Source organism: Pogoniulus pusillus, chromosome 20 (genome assembly GCF_015220805.1).
Source record: "Pogoniulus pusillus isolate bPogPus1 chromosome 20, bPogPus1.pri, whole genome shotgun sequence".
Taxonomy (NCBI): Eukaryota; Metazoa; Chordata; class Aves; order Piciformes; family Lybiidae; genus Pogoniulus; species Pogoniulus pusillus.
Window position 1 is genome coordinate 16,221,808 of NC_087283.1, and position 17,054 is coordinate 16,238,861.

The following is a 17,054-nucleotide window of genomic DNA, read 5'->3' on the forward strand; positions in this document are numbered from 1 at the left end:
ATTGATGCAAAAAAATAGATACTAACTTAAAAGCCGAGGGAAAAAAAAGCAGCATCTACACAGGAATGATGCAAACCGGTCTCCACTTTCTACACAGATACGTCCTTTTCTTTGATAGATTAGAGAAAGAAATGCTAGGTCAGGATAAGGAGGACATGCATTTGACATCAATAAAACATCCTAAAAGTTCATCTTTTAAAGACTGGTGTCAATCTTTGCCCTATCTAGTTTAGACTTCCTGTTTCATTCAAAAGTTTATATATACAAAAATTAGGATTAAGGGGAGCATAGGAGGCCCTATGGTCCAGGCTCTACCATTGCTGAATGTTACCTTCCAATACAGAATCATAGAATCAGTTAGGGTTGGAAGTGACCACAAGGATCATCTAGTTCCAATCCCCTTGCCATGGGCAGGGACACCCTACTCTACATCAGGCTGGCCAGAGCCACATTCAGCCTGGCCTTAAACAGCTCCAGGGATAAGACCTCAACCATCTCCCTGGGCAACCCATTCCAGGCTCTCACCGCTCTCATGCTGAACATTTGCTCCTCAGGTCCAGTCTGAACCTCCCCACTTCCAGCTTTGCTCCATCCCCTCTAGTCCTGTCACTGCCAGAGATCCTAAAAAGTCCCTCCTCAGCTTTTCTATAAACCCCCTTCAGATACTGGAAGGCCACAATAAGGTCACCTTGGAGCCTATTATGTCCTTTTTCCACACAGGTAGTCTTTAAGAACAAGACTGGCCACAACTGGGAAAAAAACATTGTACTGCTGCTGCTCAAATAACTTACAATGGGTTTCTTTTACTACATTACCAGGAGGGTTCTACAAAAAAACAATACGGTTAAAACAGTACCATGGCCTGTACCATTGTACAGTTTGCTTCCAGCCAGGTGGACTGGATGAAAACATCTAAAATAAAAGCCTTTGTTTCCTACTTTCTGCCTTTTGAACATCATGCTGGAATGTCAAATTAGTGCAGCTCCTGAGATCACCAGGAATCACCAGCTATTTAAGCAGGGGCAACAGGAAACTCATCACAGATTCTTTTCCCCACAGAAGATTACAATTGCTCCCATCCACCACTACATTTTACACTCATCTCTCCTTTTACATTTATTGTCATGAACAAAAAGTATTGGAACTAGAAAGAGATGAATACACTAGCACAATTTCGCATGGGTTTTTGTTTTGGCTCTGTTGATTTTCTTAGCACAAATGTAGTAATTAAAAATAATGTCTTACAAACCTGCTTGGTGAGACCCCGCAGAGAGCATACCTGTTTGGCAACTCTTTTGAAAGAGGCTTAATATTTTAACAGACTAAGTTGCAATCATATTAATACTGCATAAGATTTTTATCTGAGAAGACGTAACTTGGTCAAGGATTTTTGCTTTCCTATCACAAGGCCACCAGTTAGTATTAAATAAACTACATATTTGACTGCTTTATTTTGGTTTAGCTAAGGTGGCACACAGTCATGTAAAGAATGTGTCTGCAAGGCTCTGGCAGACAGTACTTCATGTAACTTTCATGACCACATTTACTTTTAATTGTTCCTGAGTACTATGCCCCTTATGGAGTGCTTTAAATCAGTGTCAACCATAAAGGGGTAGTCAACTGTACAAGATCCTTTTTTGGTTGCAGTTAAAGATAACTTATTTGTGAGGATGTGAACAAAAATCCGTGTGAATATAAGCCTGGCCAAAACTTTCAGAACTCTTTTTCTTTATTTCATATACTGGAGAATGTCAGGCACCAAAGTGTGGATTTTTTACCTTTTTCTATCATGAAAGACTTAACAGGACCCTTTGAATGTTTTCTCTCCCCTTACATTTCCCCCATCCTTTTATTAGCTGGATACAACATTGGAAGTTCTGTTATGCAACAAGAAAATCAAAGCAAGTAGAAAAGAAGCCCTTTCAAAATTTGCAATGTGCTGGCATTTGTCCAGCACTTTCATGTTACCAAAACATGCACTCTGCTGCTCAAGATATGCATGAATCTCATCAGGAGCAGATCTTCTCAGCCTGTAAGTCCTAGTATGCTTCAGAAGAGCTATTCCACAGTAACTTCATTTACGAATGTGCCTAATCCATTTGTACTGTACAGTAAGAACAACTCAAGGAGTGAATGTGGATCACTTAATCCATCAGATGCCTTTATTTTGGGAAAGCCTTCTCAAACACATTACCTCTAAAATATCACCCTAAATGAAAGATTTGTTTCTACAGAACTGAAGGAGCTAATACTGGCAAGTTTTTAAACTGCATTTAGGTTAGCTATACAAAGTTACTATCTCAAAAATATATCAAGGGAAGAGAACACATGGAGGAATTAGTGAAGTCATACTATACAGTTTCAGGAAACTTAAGTATCTCATACTGCTGGAGTATTGCTGACAAGGACCTGAGGAATGCATAGAAGTGCAGAAGAAGAATGTCATTCAGTCTTTACCCATTACATTTTTCCTTACAGAAATAAGAGTGAGCCAGTATGTGAGACATCTGAAATCTCATCAAAATCAGCATAAAAGAAATGAAAGATTGTTACTTCATAATTAAAGTATTTGTGCTCCTCAGTTATAAATCAAGGTAAAAGATCACACCGAAACGGAAATCAAAGAGATACACAAGGAGCTCATTATCTTCCTTGATTAGATTTTATACTTTTGGAAGTTTGGTGAAACAAAATTATCTTCTCACCACTTTCAAGGTCTCCTTCCCACACACCAACGAAGAGCTCAGAGTCAGGAGAGAAGCTGACTGGAAAGTCTGCTCCTTATATGGGGATAATACATGATAAGGAATGGAATACCATAATACACTATCCTGTACCTTCCCTTTGGCAATTTCTAGTCCCTTTGGGGGAGTTTCTTCTGTATAGTATACCAGCAAATCCTTAACCTACAACAACTGGTTTGGGTTTTGTTTGTTTGTTTTATTCCCTCCCCCCCCGGTCAGAGCATAAGTTTCGGTGTCATCTAGACACCGAATTTTTACTCTGCAGAAAATTTCAGTTCCACTCACTAGATGTGTGGTGTCTCATTCCACTGGCATGGAGAAGTTTGAGAACATGTCAGAGAATAAAGAGATCAGAACTAATATAACTTCTCAAACCTGAGTTTAACGTGAATCATGCAGAAGAATTTGAATTGCACCTGCTCAGAATTCAAAGTCAATTGTAACGTCTCTTAAATCTCCATACTGCATTTGACTGTACAGCTTCATGTGCTGGGTGATTTTTGTACAACTGTTCTTTGAAGAGTAAATTCCACTGGATAGGCAACCTTTGAGGGAAAATTAATATAGCCACAGTGATTGTCTGCTGTGCAAGGGGTGATACACACGGAGCCGGCTGTGCTTACAGCAGCAACAGAGTCAAAAAAACCCTCCTGTGTTTGCAAAGATAACTAGCTTATTTTTGAACCAGAGTTGATTTTTTTTTTAATATCCAGGCTTAAAATACAACATATCTTCAGAATGCTTTGGGATTGTTTTTTTTGTGGCTGTTCTTCCTTTTTTTTTTTTTTTTTTTTTTTTTTTTTAACTAACAGGAAAAGTTTTTGTAAACTATTCAGAAGGATGATAACAGGTTTGGCCTCAACCCAGCAAAGCACATGTTTAACCTTCTGCATGTCACTAGTTTGTGAAATCAATGGGACTGCTTGCAGCCTAAGAGTAAATCATGTGCTTCAGTGCTCTAGCACAATAAGACCTTTACAATTGTTTTCTTCTGTACAGATAATTCTAGGAACCCTCACAAAGCCTCAATGACTTTCACATATGATGAGGAATCTCTGCTATAGGTAGAAGGAAACCTTACTAAACATCTCTTTTTACAGCTTTATAGCCTTGTGTCCTATTTTTTTGTCAACATGATACCAGACTTTAAACCTTGTTGAGGACACAGATTAATTTTAAGCAGAGACAGTTGAATGCATGTACAAAAGGCAGGCAATTCCTGGGAAACAAAGAAACATAGACAAATATAATAAAATAATTGTACACAGATAAGTTATATATGCAACAAGTTAAAGGCTCATATAATTCCGATGTTTAAAAGGGGGATTTTTTTCCCCCAAAGCAGCAAAGTACTTCTATCTTTATACAATTGTTTCAGAAAAGACTATTTGGGGTACTGCATTTAATTAACAGAATTTGCATTAAGTGCTTCTTTTTTTTTCTCCTCTGAAAACTCTAAGTACACACTTGAGAGACTCAGTACTGAGAAAGCCTACAAAAGATGCAGCCTAACTAGCTGATTGTATGAAGGCTAGTTATTAACATCTTAACTTGGAATATTGCAAGTGCTCCAAATGAATGCAAACACCTTTGAAACACCAGGAGCTATACCACCAACACTGACAGTCCTACAAAATAATTGTGTCTATTCTCTTTGGGTGAATATTACTGAAATTTAGATAGACTCACTCTGAAAAAGCACGAACTTGTGAAGAACTTTTGAACAAGAAGCAAAAATTTAATAAGTGATTTTTTTCCCCAAAAAAAGACCTTGCCTAAGCACTGCTGAATGAACGACATCACTTCAGCAAGAAAAAACAGACCTATTGTTCTGAATATCAATCCATCTTTCAAGGGGCAACCAAAAAAATAAAGATTTAGTTCACCTGCTTCTTGTTGGCTGGAGTGTTCTGTTACAAATGATCAGTTTCAAGTGAAACCTATTATGGGCATTTAAGGTAAAAAAAATACTTCCTTCAGCTTGGATTAAAAAACACACCACTCTCACTTTCATGTTAGGATGCTAGAGTGGTTTATGAAATAATGCTTGTGCTGCCTGCCTGACCCCACCCCCCCCCAAAAAAAAAAAAAAAAAAAAAAGAGGGGGGGCAACAAAACATAAAACAACCAAAAAACCCCCACGCCACCCGCATACAACAAATTTACATGGAGCTCTGCAGTAGGGCAAGCAGACTTCTGATGAGCATTGGCTGAATTTATACCTACAAGCTCATCTTTTCAGTCGCACCTGCATCCACACATTAATTCCTACACTGCTTCTGCCAAGCTGTGCTTAATGCTTGCCCCAGGTGAAAACTCTGGCTCTTTCTTGCCTACAATGTCATTACAAAGGTGCCAAAATGGCAAATCTTTAACAATGCTGAGCTTAATTGATTTCCCTGCATCTGGTGGGCAGGGCTGCTGCTGCTGCTTTAGCACGGTGTAAAATCCCTCCCCCCCCCCCGCCCCCCTGCAGCAGGGAAACACACTGCTTTGCTGCCAGAGTGACAAAATAACCAGGAACAGAAAATTGCCTGAATATGCTGGTGAAAATGAAATTAGTGCTCAGGATATTTTGCCTATCTGGCGTTTGAGTTGTCAGCTACATTCTGCATCCTTCCTCGGGAATGATCGTTTGTATACACCAACTTCTTCAGCTCCACATATATTTTAATACATAGGGATGCTTTGGATTCACCATGAGAGGTGAACTGCTAGCTTCTATAGCTACTTCTGAGTTCAGTAATGTATTTCAGCCCTGTACATCTGACATGCAGTAAAATATCAGCATCTTACAGTACCTGATACTAATTAGAAAAAGAAATGTGCTAGATGTCAGGCCTCAAGAAAGCAAACTTAACATTCTGACAGCAGCTGGAGAGTGATAGCCATAATCAAGCATTGTCCCTGCTCAGATCTGTGCCAAACAACCTCACTTACTTCCAGCTAATTCTCTATCAGAGACGATCTTTCTTTACGATTCCAAAGAAACAAGTTGTCACTTCCCACCTGCTGGCATTGCTAGAAATAAACCCACAGTTGATCGGATGCAATAGGTCAGCAGAATAGTGCATTGAACTGTTGTTTGTGCTTCTAAGCTGAGTTACGGGGGATTCACTAACATCTATTAACGCTTTCTCACATCCTGGCTTTCGTTATATTTCTGTAACACAGTAAGATTTCAAGGATGCAAACACATCCTTTTAGGATTTTTAAAGGAAGCAAAATTTGGGCTTGCTGCCAGGCTAAAAGTTCGATATAAATTGAAAACCAAAATATATTAGAGAAGAAAGAAAATGCAGATGTCAGCCCAGTGACACAGAGTAATCTATTTGCTCCGTGGCTTGTATTTTCCTACCAATTTTGTATTTTTCAAAAAAGACAATAGAAGAATTGTGCTCACTGTTAATTAATGACAAGCTGGTAAAAGCATCTATCCATTGTTCCATTTATTTCTTCATTTCCAGCAGTTAACAGCCCTGTTCTGAAATGAATCAATGTCGTTTACACAATGCTGTCACCCCTATTGTTTCTTTATCATCCTTGCATTTTCATAAATCGGAGGTGTTAATCCCTTAATGGTTTCTCTCAGAGCTCTAAAATGTATGCAAAATGGTAATCCATCCCCTAAACAATTCACATTTACACAGGCACCCTCCTAAATGTGTTTACTATTAAAATGAATCCTTTGTTTGGATCTAACCCTATCTGTTTGTTTTCTAAACACTGTATCATTGCAGGTATGCTGAGTCTGATTTTTAACTAGTGACTAGCAAGTAACCCTTTTAGAGACATGATAATTTGTCTCCAGGGGTGAAAGACTTGGGGTGCTTTTTTTTTTTTAAGGTGTCATATTATGTACATGTGAAATTGAGTACATGCCTGTCAGCTGCTGAAGAAAGAAGGGCTGATGTACACATCACATCACACTACTAATACAAGGGAAAGACATACAGAACCCTTGGTGGTGTTTGTTTTGGGCCTGAGTAAGAGGTGTTACATACTTTCACAGAGGCTGGAAAGAAAATCCATTACATTTTTCCATAATACTTTTGAAGTAGTAGATTATGTTTGCTGATAGATTTAGCATCTTGGTATTCGGAAGCAGAGCAGGGTCTATGGTTATTGGGACAGTAAAGTTTCTGGGACAAACACCTTACGGTCTGAGTGGAAATTTGCATAGATAACCTGGACAGCTGCTCTGTCTACAACCTTCTGTAGTTAGCATCAACAGAGGTGTTCCTGTTCTCTAATATATTTTATGAGCTTTTATAAGTTAATTCTATGCAGCTAATGGATTTAGCCTTCTTAAATCATGGCATTTTTTCCCATTTGGTTTTAAAATTGTCTTTATCAATGCTAATACTTCACATGAGCTTGATTCGAACGATATGGTATGCCTTTGGGCCAGCACCAAAATGAACTGCATCAAAATAACTTTCTAGGAATTAAATACAGGCAAGCATACTGTAACTCTTTCAAAGTGAAATTTTTAACATATTCTGATCTAAGGATGGTACAACTTGGTGAGATATTATGCTGGTACTGGGAACAAGATGAATACCAAACCAAACAAAAAAACTCCACCAAACCCAAAACTTTAAAGCTGAAATATCTGACAAATAAGCAGACAAACATTTCAGTAACTTAGGAGAAGGGGAAAAATATCAAAAGCATTGGAGGTAATCAAAGCAGCAGTACGAATAAAAAAAAATTAAACCATTTAAAACCATTCTGACTAATTCGCTTTTGTTTCAAGTTGCAGAATCTGCATTGCTTAGAAGTGACACTGAAGTTCCTCAACAATGTCTAACTGTGTGATCTACGCTGCTTAAAGGATGGATCCTTGGAGTACTGACACAGAGAGGTAAGATCAAGGCTTGGCAGTGACCGTAACATGCTGCTACCCAGCAGGCAAACATTGGGGACGAGCAGCTGCACCAAGGCTGGTTGTGCTGCCTTTTTCCTTTACGCTCTTGTTTTGAGTTGTGTTAATCACCCATTGTTCTAGGTGGGAGAGCTAAATTAAAAGACGGGGTGATCGAACCGAGCTTGCATTCAATTAGAGGAAGCGGGTCACTTCAAATTCCACCGCACAAGGAGGTGATAAGCAGGAATTCGAAGTATACCTGGAGAGGTGTATCATTTAGAGCCTGGTTTTAACTTTGTAGCCTTCCCAGAGGTCCAGCATCTGCCAACACTAAACAGTGAAGAGCTCTAGAGTTCTCCTTTTGCCAGGAACTTAACAGCACCGAATTTCAAGGCAGAAGCATAGCACAATGGGAGGACAAAGAGATGAATGTGAACAAGTGGGGAAAAAAACCCCTTGAATGTTTTCCGGGTGTTTTGGAATAGCCTTCTTCTTGTTCACGACATAGTGCCAAATTGAATTGCCATTTCATTAATATTTTTAAACATGGTAGAAAGTATGGCCGTAGAACTTTCATCCTTTTGCATGTGCTGGAATTTTTCCCAGTGAGGGATATCCCTGAGAATCATTCACCTTGCTGCATTTTGGTACCTTTTCAAAACTATCAGGTTTCACAAATTCTATAAGATTTCAACTCAGATTTTCTTGGGCATGAAAGCTTTGAATAAACTATGTCCATGGACCCAAAAGCTCTTGAGGTTTTTCCAGACATCCTTCATTATTCATTAGCTTTCCCTAAACTCTGTGGGCCTGGGGATATTAGCATATGCTTGTCTACTTGTCCTATGTAAGGATACACTTTGGCCTATAAGGTACTGACTTACATGAGCTCCTGAGTTAAATCAGTCATTACACCTTTCACAAAAGCATACAGACCACCTCTTATGTGCTCTGGTGACATCCTTCAGGTGTTTTATTTGACGCAGGAAGTAAGATCACAGGATCACAGGATGTCAGGGGTTGGAAGAGACCCAATGAGTTCAACCCCCTGCCAGAGCGGAACCATACAATCTAGCTCAGGACACAAAGGAACGCATCCAGACAGGCCTTGAAAGTCTCCAGAGAAGGAGACTCCACAGCCTCTCTGGGGAGCCTGCTCCAGTGTTCTGTGACCCTTACAGTAAAGAAATTCCCTCTTGTGTTGAGGTGGAATCTCTTGTGCTGAAACTTGCATTCATTGCTCCTTGCCTTATCACAGGGAGCAAGTGAGAAGAGCCTGTCCCCCCACTCTTGACACCCAGCCCTCAGATATTTATAGATATTTATTAAATCCCCTCTCAGTCTTCTCTTTTCCACACTAAAAAGTCCCAGGTCCCTCAGCCTCTCCTCATCAGGCAGTGCTCCAGTCCTCCAGTCTGTAGTAACTAGTGGAGTTCCCTAGGGATTAGTGCTGGGTTAGGTGCTGTTCATCATCTTCATCAATGACATTGATGAGGGGACAGAGCCTGCTCAGCAACTTTGCTAATGACACCACACTGGGAGGCTATGTGTCTGTTGACTATTCTAAGTCGTGGACAGGAGACAAAACAATTGAACATACATTGTCATTTGCCAGAGAAGTCTCAAGTATTCAATAATATATATTTTTCAAAGGTATCATCTGAAAATTCTGTCCTTGAATAAGCTTGAACTGCGAGGTCTGGGAAAGTATTCTGAGCCTGGATTTTTTAAACCTAATTCTGTTGCAAATGCAACTACTCTGATTGTTTTGATTTAATCAAAACTAGCTGTTAAATCTCTAATTCTAATGTCTTTTCAATCTTTGCTCAAAGTGACACATAGGTACTCTGTGACTGTGCATTGTGAAGTTAACAACTTGTTATTTGGCCTATCAGTTGTTGAATATTCAGCCTCTTGTTGGAATTGTTTAAAATGTAAAACTACTTCTGCCTTTATCATTCCTGTCTCTCAATTCATTCTTAGAGATCATAGTTTTTCCAGAAATCAATTAAGAAAAATACAGAGATGTTGTATTTTTAGCTTCTGAGGCTGAAGGTTTCCAGACCCTCTTTGTAGTTGAAGGAAGAAAAGAATTGGGAGGAAGAATAAAAGATATATTTTGTCTTCTGGTGATAACCCAATACAGAAATATACCTATTTTTAAAGGCTTAGTCAACACCTTAATACAGAATTAAAGTACTGCATATATTATTTTAAAATAAAAACAGAATACAAGATATTCTTTGAAGACTGTAATCGAGTCCCACATAAGCTAGTTTTGTGGGGTTGTCTCTTAGTTGTTTTTAACAGCCATGGAATTTCATGGTCTCTCTAGGCCTCGGCACAATCAGAGGAAATTATTTTAGTTTGTGAACACGGTTCAACTTACTGAGAAAAAAGACTAACTTGTTTACTCAACAGGCCAATTAAGGTTTATATTTAAGAGAATCTCCAATAAGTGAACATTAGAATTTCATAATGAACATTAGCATTTTCAATCACGCCACTGTAATTAAGGCCATCTTAACTGTTTTTCAAAAACAATTACTGAACCTCACATATGTTACATCTAGCTATCCACACACAGGCTTAGTGGCCAGAGTCAACCTGGCTGATTATTTCTGTAATCAAATACCCTTCTGATTAAATGAAGTAGTGTTTAAATATCATAGAATGGAATTAAACAGAGAGTATTTATTAAATTGTTTCCAGCTACCATCACCATTGGGGAATATTTTAAACAATTCTTATTCATATTTGTATTTCTTTCCATTTGTCATTGAGAGCAGCTGTCACCCACAGAGAAAGTCAGTATTTCTGTAGTGTTTTTATAACAAAAAATACTTGTGTCATTTGCTTATCAAACCCTTAACCTCTCACTGGTGAATTATCTGCAGAATTTAAGCACAGTTTGCTCACAGTAAGTTTCATGTCCTATCAAGTAGATCGGAAAAAGAAATAGTCAAATGATGCAGAGTTTTATGTGCCTGGTCTAAATCTTAGTGAAATTACTAAAGACTCCTATGGACTTCAGTAGAGTTTGGATGAAGCTCCAGGTGTACATTAGCTTCAGCAATATGTTATTTTAACGTTATTTTTCGAATCTCATGCCACCTACCTGCTAGCCTTGTTTGCTTCATCAGTGCTATCACTTTTGGGCCTAGGCTGGTCTATGGCTTCAATGAAAGGATCATGTCTACTCTTATTTAGCTTTGATTAACATCATTAACCTATCATACACTGAAGCGACTTGCAGAGCAAATTGGTAAACCAATTTCAGCAAACAACATAAAGCAAAGAACAGCTTGGATTGTCAGATAAACATACCCAGAGGTGCAGTTAGGATGCTGAAATTATTAGGTGAATGATAGGAAGCCAAAAAATCAGTGAGCCACTTGAGCAGAGAGTACAAACATAAATATCCAAAAGCATGCCACAGTGCATGTGTATTTTATGTTGATGTGCTAATACATTATCTGCTAAGGGTTTATTTAAACCATTTTTGTATTCCCTGCAATTCATTTATCTGCATAAAGAAGAGCCACTAACAGGACAGTGCCTTATGAACAAGCAAGGCTGTGTGTTTTCCACTGCTGTTTATAATTCTTCATGCTCATATCTATAATTCATGAGCAAATTGGCTCGTGAATGTTTCCATAAAGGTTGAACAAAGTATGGTGCTGTTAACGCTCACACTGTCATGCACAGAATCGAAATGTGCCCACTCTCATTCTATTCATCACAGCTCAAAGACATTTTGGCAATGATATTATCCAAATATTATTAAAACTTTGAACCCTGTCCCCATAAATTATAGCAAAATGGCTTCAGAGCCATTAAGCAAGGAGGATGTATGGGCTCCAGTTGCTTTGGAGTAATTATGTGCTTAAAAGGAAGCGTGGCTAAGCATTCTACCAGTAAAAAGAGAAAAGCTATGATCATTTGTTACTGCTTCAGTGCTGTACACAGTATTGCTCACACAGGTCAAGCCAACCTTACAGCAGGACAATTATCTGCCTAGAGAGACCAAACATCTGTTATTAAGTACGCAGAGGCACCACTGCAGCATGCTAGAAATCTTGTCCACTTCATTGGTTTGGCTTACGGTAATGTACTTCAAACGCTTGGCTAACTCTGCACAACATCCCCCTTCCTTATTGTTACTGCAACAGTTCAGCTTTGAAATATGCGGTACCTTCACTCCCCCATTACTGCCTTTAATATGCACACAGCTGTTAAAGATGATGGTGTAACTTTAGATGAGTTGCTAGCTCTCTTCTCTTTCCTCTCTCTCTCTCCTCCTGCTCTCTTCTTTCTTCAAAACGTGTTTTGAGATGTACTTGTATATTTATAAGTTACCCCCTGAGAGTCACAGTAGAGACTGAGTGGTGCAAATGCACAGGGACACATAGTTTTTATATTAGAAAACAAATGTTGCTGGATTTCAAACACTCTCCAAATAGGCAAAGGATGCCTTTTGACACAAGAGCTATGAAAGAGACATTTGAAACAAACAACAGCAGTGGGACAGATATCACTCACCTGCACTCAGTGACAAACAGGTAGAATGATCCTCTCCTGCCAGATTGATTATTCACCTGTACATAATTTGCTTCATTTTTCAGTAGTTCTGATGTTAACAGACAACAATTTTCCCCCTTCTGATCGAAGCTGCAGATGTAACTGACACATTTTCTCTCACAGGGCATAGCAAGAATTCTAAAAAAGATAACTAATGGGTGGCAGAGATGTCAGGGTTAGAAATTAGGTCTGCCTTATCTGTCTTGGGTTTTTCTAAGGCACCTATCACGTGCAATAATCAGACCTCTGGAGGAGATGTTAGGTGGTAGAGCTACAGAAACTAAAGATCCTAAGAATACTTTTTTCTGCAGGCTTTGGTGAAAAATGCACAACTTCTCTATTAGCATTATACACACTGCGCTATTGTAAGAGGAGCTCATACAACTGGCAGATTTACACCATCCTGAGATTCTATCAGCATAAAGTCCTCTTTAAAGAAATACAGATCTCCTTATCTTAAAAGAAAATGAGAATAATACTCTGGGATGAAAAATACAGGTCGACAGTGCTGAATAGGTAGGTAGAGAGTAAAAAAAACCACAACAGATGAGCATGATCAAAAGAGGAAAATACAATCCTATGTTAAAACGACATTAGTGTGTTATCACCACATTATTTTGCCCCCCAGAAAAAAGGGCTTGGAGAACAAGGTATACCTCATTACTACAACGCATAGCTCACTTCAGCCATTACCATCTGCATTATATTCTCTTTTCAACAAATGTGCTTGTGAATAAAAGACCAGACAAGCGGAGAATCTGAAACTGGATCAGTGAAGAGAAGTGTGTGTTCTGTCTGAACTTCATACGCATGCCTAGCCTCGAAGGAATTACAGAATCAACTCAAAACATGCCTATAAAGGAAAGAGTTTAGTTAGCTATTTTTAATTTAAAATGTGTTTGTTCTAAAGCCAAGCTCACAAACTCCTCAGATACACTCCTCCTCTCCTATGCAGTTATAGCAGACACTGTATGTATAACGGATATGTTTGTCAGACAATAGGCACAACATTTAACACCTAAATCAAAAGGGAGGTAATTGGGCAAGTTTGAAAAAAGGGGTGCTAGCTTAAAGATTTGTTTTGTTCTTCTAAGATTACTTTCCTGGAAAGAACTGCCATTAAATGTGTACCTTCCTTCCAATGATTACTGACTCTTATCAATTATAAACCTTGTAACATTTTCAGTATGGCCACAGTAATGTTTCCAATGGCAGAAAGTAAACTGATCCTTTTGAATGGTCTCTTCCAGAGAGTAAGTTTCATAAAATTCATATAAGCTTTCTAACTTTTTGGAGTAGACACACATTGCACAAAGTATCTGGAACTAGGATAGCTTAGAAATGTATCTGATTTGACTGAGATATACCTAATAAGTATTTAGGAGTCGTGAATGTTATTGATTCCAAATCTGTAATACTCAGGAGTACTCTGCTTCAGTAAAAATAATTTTAATCATGCAAAAGGAAGAGAGAAACTCACCTGTTGCTGGTCAAAGAAGGTGAAGCCTCTACCACGAAAACTGTTCTCCACCATGGAGAAATGACTTTACAGTTCAGGATCCAAATCTCCTGATGGTCCCAACTTCAGAATGCTACAATCAAAAGGCCAAAGTTTTGGGTGTTTATTTTCAAAATGAGGCCACGACTGGAGTCTCAGTTTCCTCACCAGTGCAATCAGACTGATTGCCCTTATGTCACAGGTTACTTCCAAGGTAGTCTGAGCTGATCAGTGGGCACCAATATTCACACCTATTGATGCCTCACCTGTTAATTGCAGTTGTACCACTTACAAGGTAAGAAACTATTTAGCAAGTATGCTGTAAGCATGAGTAAAGGCATCAAAATAATTTCCTTGAGATAACTGGATAAAAGAAATTCTGTAAATGCTGTATGGGGGAAAAAAACCCAACAACCAAAAACCACGCAAAGAAAATTCCATAGATTCATCCCTGAGTGACGGATGCTGCATGTAGTGCATATTAATTAATTAATGCATTCTTGCCACTCCCTGCACTCTTTATATTTGACTATTGTCAATTATCACGACACTTCATAAGGCAGACAGCATGCTAGCAACTTGCACAGATCTCCTTGTAGTCTCTATGTTATTTTTGTATCTACACTTACATAAACAAAGAACTCTTAGTGAAATACCTGATGATGATGCTATCTAGTGACTATTTACCTTGGATATTTGTTTGTGTAGTGGTGAAAAACTAGAACTTGCAAAATTATTTTCAAATAGCATTTAAATTCAGAATATAAAGGAATAATTCAGTAGAATGAAAGAACAAGTATCCTCTGATATGTGAGACTGAAGAGAACGAATGCAAGTGTTGTGGAAACGGGCTAAATCTCAGAAAAAGCAAACATTCTTCATCAAGGAAAGTGATTAGCACATGAAAATGATCACATCTGAATAGTAACAAGCTTTTAGTTTTCCTGTAAATGTAAAGAGGAAAATCACGGGAGGGTACACATGTGAAAGACAAGATTTACTCATGTGGTGAGAAAATTGTTAATTATTAAGGTTGAGAGGTCTGGCTAAGAAGTAATCCTTACCAGAAGAACATCCTTTTCCACTAAAAGCTAACAGTCTGCGATTGTTTCCAACTCCCACCTTCTAAGCTAGGGTAATACTGGGTGTGCCACTTAGTGTCAACCAAATACTATCTCTTTATACAGCCACGCCATTTATTGTTTGATTTCTTAGTACTGTGGCAGTTAGCAACTACTTAAAGAGTTCATCCCTCCTGGCCACGTGAAAATACTGGTTTTCCTTCCCCCTCTTTTTTTTTTTTTTTCCCCCCAAAACAGTATATAGGTTGATTCTGCGCAATCACTTTGCAGAGAGCAGGGGAGCAGAAGGGAACATGATATCCACATGTCCTCTCACTATGCTCACAGTTAACAAAGTTTCTGTCTTATCTGTCCTAAATTGTACTCGCACTTGGAGACCCCAGCTTCTCTGACACAGGGCATAGAGATAGAACATTTAAGCGATACCTTGGGCATCCAATTTATGTACCTGCATAAACCGAAATCAGGAAAGTAGAAAAAGTGGGGCAAATTAGCACAGCAGTTCTCCAGTCGTTGGAGCCTAAATTTTGTTTACTTTGGTATATGTCTCTTTTTATTTACATTTAACATTTCTGAATTTGTTTGTGTTGATAGACTTGATAGGTTTTCTCCTATGCTGAAACAAGCCTTGATGTGGATAGCACTCTTGGGATAAACAGGCCTTAATAGTCACTACTGAAATTAATACCTAACTGCTATCAACTTCATTGTGAACAATTAACCAGTATGCTGTTATTCTCACTGCCACGTCCCAAATGCTCTACTTCTTACATGCAATCACAAGGTTTTTCCACAGAGCAGTATGATTGTGACATAATTCCAGGACTCGTTTTCTAAGCACGTTCAATTACTGGCTCATTAACACAGTAATGAAAAAATATGTCAGAACGGAGAACATTTTTACAGCATAACCATTTTATGACAGTAAGACATGATGAAGATTATTAATTTCTAAGGGGAAATTTCTTCCTCCAGATATAACACATTATTTGGGTCTATACACACAGATAGTTAAATTGTGCTTAATTGAGAGAGTCTCTCCATTCCAATTTTATGCTTGATCATACAATTTTTTTCTTACTCTCTTGTGGGAGGAAAACTACCAATGCATTCAGTCACATTATACTTTCTGTACTATGATTAAAGGTTTCCCCAATAAATATCACACTTTGTAGGGTTAAGAAAAGAACCTGAAGCATGATGTAAATAACTGATAGCAATACATGGTACAGCCTAAAGTTTATACAGAAGTAGTCCATCAAAGAACCTCCTTCTCTTGACCACTTCACCCAAAGCCAACTTCAGCACCCTTTCTATGCTTCCAAATGTCTTTGGATTGTGGAATTTGTCATATTCCATCCCTTAATACACTACATTTCCATATTACTGTAAACACTGATTGTCCAAGAGATATGTAGCTACTGAAATAGATGGCAAGCAGATTTATCTTTGACTGAACAAGCCTTCAAGAAAAGAGGAGAAACTCAATTAAAAAAACAGGTTAAAAAGAAGCAGCGTGGGAATGAGCTTGTCAAAGAGGGTTTTTGATTTGTCTCACAAAATATTTGACTATGTGAGGAGACAAGTACAAGTAGATGAAATTTTCTCTATAAGAAAACTCCTCCACAGTCTAGTTTCAAAACAAAGAAGTACACACATTAATGCCAACTATTCTGTGCCATCTGATTATTTTTTGTAATCTTGTTTTAGGTTTCCTCTTCAATTGTCAGTTGTAGTTTCTTCAGAAATCTGCATGCAGCTGCATTTTAAAGCTCTGTCTCCCTTCTCAAATGAACTAATCTCTTATATTGTACTTGCAAAAAAAAAAAAAACCCTTCAATATTCTTTTCCTCCAGGAAGGTGTAATTTATGGTAAAACACTTTTTGCAAAGACCTTCTCTTACTGAAAGGACATATGTGAAACTGGGCATAATTTTGGACTATCTTTTACCTTCTTGACAACAGACAACCTAGTCTGTGTTTCTAAAGCACTTCTTTATGCAGATGGATGGTAAAACTACCCTCCAACCTAAAGAAAAAAAACCAACTGTTTCATGCCAGCATGATTGCATTTTCAAAGAGGTGAGAAGAACAGATATTTTTACAAACTTAATTTGAGGTTTCTTATGTTGATACTACAAAGTTAGCAGTTCCTGAGGGCAGCTGCCTTGTACCAGTCATAATGCATATTGTATTTCAGACCCCAACTGATAAACCAAGTGCCCTCTTGTGAATATGTTGGAAAAAGTACTCTAGGTATCAAGCAAATTTCAAAGTAT

At 38.3% G+C, this 17,054-nt stretch overlaps 1 long non-coding RNA gene across 1 annotated transcript in view; it reads right to left on the minus strand.

The window, feature by feature from the left end:
• Positions 1 to 13,768, minus strand: part of LOC135184522 (uncharacterized) — a 43,720-nt gene extending 29,952 nt beyond the window's left edge. Inside the window, exon 1 of the long non-coding RNA XR_010306080.1 lies at positions 13,676 to 13,768. This is a non-coding gene — a long non-coding RNA (uncharacterized LOC135184522). The remainder of the gene's footprint in view (positions 1 to 13,675) is intronic.
• Positions 13,769 to 17,054: the final 3,286 nt, after the last annotated feature.